Consider the following 8,361-nt stretch of genomic DNA (forward strand, 5'->3'; position numbering starts at 1 on the left):
TGGTTCTGTGGTGTTGGCGCTTAAAATCTGATGCCTGCAGTGCGCCATGGAAGCATCAAATGAGGCAGGTCAAATAAGGCAGGTCAAAAGAACTGCGTCAATTATCGCTTTCAGTGCGTTTGGGCCTTGATTTACAGCATACAACATATTTTTTCTTTTGATAGAGAGCAAAAAATAAAAGGTAGTCATCAATATATATAGCCTATTTCGTAATTATAACTTCTGTAATATATTTAAGTTTGGAAAAGTTGGGACCTTTACCTATCATCTTTAACATTCTTGGCTCAGTAGTCACCACTGGGACACACATTCAAGAATACACAATATCCCAGGATCTGAAGTGGGATGCAAAAATCAACACCACTGCAAAAGGCTGAAAGAGCATACTTCCTGCTTCTGGTAAGGTTAAACAGGACTCAGGACTTGGCCAGACTCAGCTGCATTATCCAGTTTGCTAAATCAATCATTGGTTGAAAGCTACCATATCTATGTTTCACCCCATTAACAATTAACAAATATATATATATATATATATATATATATATATATATATATATTTTAGATTTCTTTATTTAAAAAGGGACAGTGCACATTAATCAACATGAGTACAATGTCCAACATGTAAATGTGTTAGATTTAGCCGCACCGGCTAATTTTCATCTGCAGTCCACAAACCCCTTATTAACCTTAAGCCCTGCTATTGCTATTGCTTACAAAGAAATCTGTATATTCTGTTTGATAAGATCATTACTTACCCTAGCCCAGATTTTCTTTTTTTTTTTACACTCAGCCCAACCTAGTTTGCTAAAAAATCTAATGTGTTTCACATGGATTAATCATGCTGCTGCATCTGTATCCTTCATAACTTGGGCTGTTTAGGTTTAAACAAACAAGCACGTTTCTAACTGTGTGTTCAGGTGTGCCTGGATATTACAGAACTATGGGTCTTCATGTTGAGGTAAATTTCACAAACAGAAAAGTCAAATCCATAATTTAAAGTGTGTTCTCAGTCATCCAGGTCAGAGGATGCATTGAATTACTCAGCAAGAGCTAAATTGTCTTAAAATAACTTCAAAAAAAGACATCAGCAGTCCTCCATTTTAGTAAAAACATGACCAGTCTGGGTCAGTAAAATTGCAATTTCCATATTCCCTTGAATGCAGCAGTAGTGCAGGTGCAGATTGCAGTCCTCCCTCCCCCACCCAATGTCTCAACTGACCTGGTTGTGACCTCTGAAGCAGAGAGGCCCAGAGGAACAGACAGTTTGGCATGAATTCAGTTTGAGGTTATTTCCAAACAAAACCTCACGTTATTTTATGCTATACATGTTCAATAAAGACTAATGCATTAAATATGTATTCATTATATTTATAGTTATTTAAGAAATGATTAAGATATTTTAATACTTAAGTAACAGCTTACAACAGGCCATAGTATGTTGTGATAAAGGCACAACATATAGCAGGGCAGATAATGTTAGCCTAGCACAGACTTTTTGCACAGACTATTTCTTTTTACATAAAGCTAATGAAAAGGCAAACAATAACAAAAACTAACTTAACAATCGAGACAGAACTAGACAAGCAACTAACTGCTGGCGGCAGTGGTAGAAGAGCAACTCCTGTTTTCTGCTAGATTAAAATTGCTGTGTTTATCAATGAAGAAGGCTTTTAAGAGAGCATAGACAACAACTTCAATTCCTTTTAGTAAAGGGCTGTCTGATGGCAAAATAAAGCGGGGAAAATATTCTAAATATATACAGTATATAGATACTTCGCCAACCAACTCTGTTTCATGGCAGTGTGTGTGCAGATGAACAGCTTTTGTCCGTTGCACCAGCTATCAGTTTGTGTAATGTATCTCAAACTTGGAGTGATACTTGTTGTTCAAAGGAATTCTAATTATAGCTTTTGTATGTGGTTGTTATTATATCACTATTAAGAACCAGAACAAATCAGTTTGCTTGATTTGAGCAACTTTTTATAATATGGTTTTGATATTTTAGTTATGCCACCTCATTGCTGGACTATCATACCTGATATTCAAGCTCATTTGAAGGTTTGGTGCAGTTCAGCTTTATTGCTTGCCATCCATTCTCCTTTTTTCTCACCATGGATACTTCTGATGTTGCTTCAGATCTGCATCTTATCCCTACATTTCATTTACATATAGATAATATAGTATCTTATCCCTACATTTCATTTACATATAGATAATATAGTATAAGCTAACGATGATGAATATATTGTTACTTTTGTAATTAACTTTAAAAAGCTGTAAGGCCTAAAGGGAACTATGAATACAATTCTTAAAACTTTAAGCTCATGTATTAATAACAATACTCAAAACCCTATAATTTCTATGGTCCAGACGGCTTAAAGCTGCCTACACATAAAAGCCGGCAAAATCGCTCTCTGCTGGCCAATCCATTGAGAGCAGTGCCGCCCAACTAGGCGCTGCTCTACCCCTGGCATCATGCACCTCTCAGAATTGCCGAATTGCTCGCTTGCTCTCAGCACAATACATTTTTTTTCACTCAAATTCTAAATCAAACACGACATCTTAAAGGCCCCTTTCAGTGTATTTTAACATATTTATGGTATTTCATATTTTCATGACAATTTTGAGTAACAAGTGAGAGATTCTGTGTTGTTCTAATAATTGTCTCATTTGTGGTCTAATAAACACTGACTTTATCAAATTGGAAGTTTCTAATATATTATAGAAGAGTTTAGACCAAAGATTGGCGACGAGACACAACTGTTTTAGAACATTGCAGTTTCAGCAGTCTACAAACCAGCTAATGGTGTTGCTGCGACTCAGCTGGTCAAGTCTCCAGAGGCTGGTTTTAAAACGTTAGAGACGTCTTCCGTTTCAACAGAAGTCAGCTGGTCAAGTGAGCTTACAAACTATAGAAATAAAATGATCCATAATGCATTTATTTCTGTTACAAACTGTCAGCTGGTGGAAATGGCAGTTTTAGACGGTGGCTCAACGAGCGCTGCAACCAGGGTTTGTGGTGGAGCGAGTTAGAGAGAGATTGAAGAGAGGGAGCTGCGTTATAAAGTTGAGAATCAGAACTACAATATATGAAATATATTTTGATAAATGTTATGAACATGCAAGATAAAAATATGTATAACAATTATTATTAATTAATTTTGTATTGATGGGGAGAAAAATGTATTAATTTAGTATAAAAACAACCCAATTATAATGAAGAAATTAATTTCAAATAATGGCAAATATTTGTCTGCTTATATGCTAAAAACTTTCAGGGTTTGTAGCGTATGGTTTAAATTGTAGTCTTAAATTGAGCTAATGTTACCACATTTAAAAGAAAACACTGTTACACACAATCTGTCATGTTCAAGTCCCCATCCTGACCACGCCCATCCCCCACTCTGGCCATGCCTTTACCATGTGGCGAACATGAGGTGTGTTTAGGGGTCCCCTGCGTGTCCAGGCCCTCCCTTACATTAGGTGAGTTTGACATGGTGTGAACTCAAATATCAACTGAACAGATAAGAGCACGCTGACATGCACAAGCATATACAGATATTTTGATGAATGTTATGAATATTTATTATAATTATTAATTTTTGCTAATGAGGAAAAATGTATCCATTTAGTATGTACACTTGTCATTGGCTTAATTTTGAGGAAAAAAACTAACTAATAATAAATTAAAAAATAATTATTTTTATTTCAAGTTAAGCAAAAAAAGCATTTGTCTGCTTATATGCTGAAAGATTTATGGGTTCGTTTGGTTTCGATTGCGGTCTCAAATTGAGCTACTGACGCCGTTTAAAAGAAAATACTGTTACACACGTATGTCATGTTCAAGTCCCCATCCCGACCACGCCCATCCCCCACTCCGGCCATGTGGCAAGTGTGTGTGCCGGAGTCCCCATGGTGTCCAGCCCCTCCCCTCACGTAAGCTGTGAACTCTGCGTCAGATCTTCACTGCATGGACGAGAGCAGGCTGGAGTCATGGATCAGGGAGATGGTGAGTCTAAAATTGATTTTACTGCCATTTAAACCGTTTACAATTCTGTTTAAAATAGATTTGTACTGTTATCACATGTAAAGCAACTCTTATAGATTAATTTGAAAGTAAAATGTTAGAAGGCTAACTTATATCTTGTCAGCCAAATAAGTTAATGCTAGCTAGTTTAATGGCAGCTAACATTACAGTTTATAAACCAACACCATCTTAGTTTACAGTAAATTGTGCCGTCGTCGTGTCAAATGGAAACCTTAGTTTAGGACAGTAGCAGGTGTTGTTGTCAGGACCAGGTCAGCCATTTAGTAACGTGCACATGCCGTGACCTGTCGCCATTTTGCAACTTTTACCATACGTGTGTATGTGTGGGGTGGGGGGGGTTAAACAAAAGTATAAATCAAGAGAGATGGCTGCAGTAATGTTAAATGCACTGATACTGAGCTGAAATGAAGTGTGCTGCAACATGTGTCTTGTAGTCAGAATCAGATAGTGCTGTGTGTGGGGGTGGGGGTGGGGGGTGTTGAGTGAGAGGGAGTGGTGACTACAGAAGGAGAGGTGGCTGGGGAACTATTTTCTCCAGAGAGATAAATATATTGTACTTTTCCCATATAAAAACATCCTATCAGGTTTTCTGGACTAATATTTGAAAGTTTTGTGGTGTTATTTGGTTTATAAGCTTGTATTGTAATCTGCACATTTATTTATTACACATTGAGCATTAGTATGGCTTAAGAAAGATGTATAATGTTGAAAGCCCCTTTAGACTCAAAGTTTTCATTATTTCATCAGACCCAATTGAAAATATAAATTTTTGTTCATATTAATTTAGCGAAAATATGGACATACAGTGTTATACTACCTCTCTGATGGTGCATGTGACACGTACTGCCTAATCTACTGTTAATAAACTGGAGAAATGCAGCTAAAATGTGTGACTAATATGATATATGATATGACTTGCAGGAAGAAGATTTGACAACCATTCATGGTCACTGTGACAGCCCTTTCAATTCTTCAGGTCAGTAAAGTGATAATTAGGACAACTCGTAATATGAATTTGACTTAATGATCTCTTTTTTGGTTATTTTGCTGCTACACATTAAATGTCTGCTATAGAATGTTTGTTTGGAAATATTGTCATGGAAATCAGTGTTGGTTTGGTGCATGAGACTCAGAAAGTTGATGTGTTGCATGGCAAAGGCTCGATTTGTACGAGTATTCCACCTGCATTTTTGTTGATAAATCCAACTTTCTGAGTCTCATGCGGGGTTATCTCTGCCATTATAGAGCTTAGGGGCAGCGCCAAAGCGTATAAACATAAAAACAATTTGGACATCATCTGGACTGCAAACATAGACTGTATAGAAGCCGATGAACAGGAGGGGCTCCTGCTTGTTGTCTTCTGGACACGTGCTGTATGATGGACACAAACAGTGTCACAACCACACACACCATGCATGTTGCACACGCAGCCCCAGGTACAGCCCACACATTAGATAGTGTGTGGTGGAAAAAGAGAGGTGAAAAAGATAGGGACTTGTGTTTGTCTGTGAGTATAAAGTTAATAATCATTTGCATAATAGATGTGAATGTAGAATTTTAGTCTGTGTACAGTATATCTGTTGGTAATTGCTATAACTCCTCAAGACCAAAGCCAAGTTCCCGTGTCCTGCTTGCTACCTGCTGGTTTAAAGTGAAACGGTTAGCCAGCCCGGCACAGAGCTAGCGACAACTTTAGCTAAGGTTCACTCACCAACCGTGGGCTGACCTTTAAGGTGGACAAGCTATTCTCATTTTAGTGACAAGCTCCTCCAAGTTTTGCTTCTAATGATCTTTCCCTAGCTGCAACCAACAACAACTCGGCTAAGCTTTTGCAAAAATAACTGTTTAATGACATCACCAATATGCAAATGAATGTGTGACGTCATTGCACCTAAGCGCTCTGAAATCTCAGGAAAACCCTGTCATGCACTGTCACACATCAAACAATGCAATGTATGAAACATCCTCAACATTCTATGGCTGCCATCTTATAGTTTACCAAATGAGATTACCCTGATGCTCTATAACGTTTCAATTTGATCTATTTAAGTTCTGTTGTAAACATTTATCTCCTGTCATATCTTTACTAATGACTATAACCCCATTAACACTCTCTGACAGTGCCTTAAAGAAATAGATACTTGGATGTCACAGAACTTCCTCCAGCTTAACAAAAATAAAACTGAGATGGTAGTTTTTGGAAATGAGGAGGAAAGATGCAAACTTTCTACCTTGCTTTAAAGGAAGGGCTTAATAGCAAAGAAAGTGGTAAAAAAAAAAAACAACCTTGGTATCCTTAAATTTTAGCAGTCACATTAAAACAGTCATAAAATCATTATACCTTCATTTTAAAAATATCAATAAACTAAAAGAATATATTTCAAAGGAGGATCTTGAAAAAATCATACATACTTTCATTTCTAGTGGGATTGATTATTGCAATGTGCTGGACTCCCTAAAAAGACTTTAAAACCTCTCCAAATGGTACAGAATAGTGCAGCCAGGATCCTTACTAAAACAAAAAGAACAGATCATATTACGCCAGTCTTAAAGTCCTTACACTGGCTCCCAATTTAATACAGAATTGATTCTAAGGCTCTTCTGTTAGTTTTAAGACACTAAAGGGGATGGGACCTTCCATGGGAACTACCTGCATGACATATTCCAACAACATTCTCAACCAAGACACCTTAGATTAAAACATAAGCAACTACTACTGAAACCTACTGTCACAACAAAACAGGGGAAGCAGCTTTTAACCACTATGGTGTCGATCTTTGGACCAACTTCCAGAGAACATAAAAAAATCTGAACTTGGAAATTGAGATCGTCACTCATAGAAAACATTCTCAAAACCGTGATCTGAATGTAATAACACTAATTCACAAATGTGTAGATTTATTTTACCATAGATACAATGACAGTAGCAAATTTGTAATGCAACATTTACTGATTTTTATATATTATTATTATTTATATTAAATAATGATGGGTAAATGTTGCATTACAAGTTTGCAGCTATCATTGTATCTGTAAAAATCAATCTACACATTTGTGAAATTCTTTTGTGTGAATATTTTTCAATAGGTGGACCATTTTCTCTCACGTTTTGCACCATATTTACCTTCATAGTTATAAATTACTCATGGCAAGGCAGAAATATTAGCTATTTGTTTAAATGTTGTTTTCCTGTGTATGTATTTTTAAAGTGGAAAATGTAAACAGTCCAACAGCTACCTGTAATGACTGCCTATAACTGCACCCTCAATAATAATGTGATCATCAGCTACAAGTTTATGAGAAAAGTTCAGCAGCATCATAATTCAATTAAATTTTATTTATAGTATCAAATCATAACAAGAGTTATCTCGAGACACTTTACAGATTAGATCTAGACCACACTCTATAATTTACAAAGCCCCAACAATTCCGAAAGAGCAAGCAGTTCGACAGTGGCGAGGAAAACTCCCTCTTAGGAAGAAACCTCGAACAGCACCATAAGAAGAGCTTTAGCTAGTAACATTAGCATTATGTTTTATTATACTTAGCAACTGTAATCATTCAGTCACAGCATTCTTGCCATAGGCCCTCATACATGTTATCGGTTCATTATGGCTGCTGCTTAAACTCACGCCCGTAAGTTAACTAGCCTGCAACACAAATCAAACATAGCTTACCTTTCTGTCATGCCAATGTAAACTTCCTACTTTTTAAGCAAACACACCTAGCAATCCCTTCCTCTCTCTGCATCATGTTTTTATTGAACAACATGGCATCATAACTGGCTTAAGTGGGCCATTGCAGGATGATCCAGTATTTAGCCTGAGTCGTAGGTTTCATATTTTTTCCAAGTAAGGTTTTGCTTTGTGTAAGTCATTGTATTATAGATTTTGTTTTATAAAATCACAGAGTTGTACATAATCTCAAGTAATAATAAGCCTACATGAATCCCACCATAATATGTCACATTTTCATCATTAGGTTAATCTGGAAAAAAATGTTTGTTAGGCTTTATCCATCATCATCATCAGTGTCAAAGATTACAGCTTTTAAAAGGTCACCAAAAGGTTGAGTAGAGTCAGTCAGTTTAGCAGGTTATACTAGGTACGTTAGATGTGGTGTATAGTAATACTAATATGGAATGTAGTGGGAGAGGAATTCTAAAATCAATTAGTTTTAACAGAAAAATTATCAATAAGTAAATGGCATACATTTAGTTTATCTAACAACAATAATTGTTTTTTTTTTTGTATTTGATCCCCAGGAAATGGACCAGAGCTCTTCTGACTCTACAGTGATCCTTGAACTAAGTT

At 36.5% G+C, this 8,361-nt stretch overlaps 1 long non-coding RNA gene across 1 annotated transcript; it reads left to right on the plus strand.

The window, feature by feature from the left end:
- Positions 1 to 3,829: 3,829 nt before the first annotated feature.
- Positions 3,830 to 8,360, plus strand: LOC114572121 (uncharacterized). Its single transcript, XR_003694733.1, has 3 exons — positions 3,830 to 4,009; positions 4,970 to 5,024; positions 8,313 to 8,360. It is a non-coding gene; the product is annotated as an uncharacterized LOC114572121 (long non-coding RNA).
- The last annotated feature ends 1 nt before the right edge of the window (position 8,361 follows it).

The sequence above is a fragment of the Perca flavescens genome, chromosome 17, assembly GCF_004354835.1.
Source record: "Perca flavescens isolate YP-PL-M2 chromosome 17, PFLA_1.0, whole genome shotgun sequence".
NCBI lineage: Eukaryota > Metazoa > Chordata > Actinopteri > Perciformes > Percidae > Perca > Perca flavescens.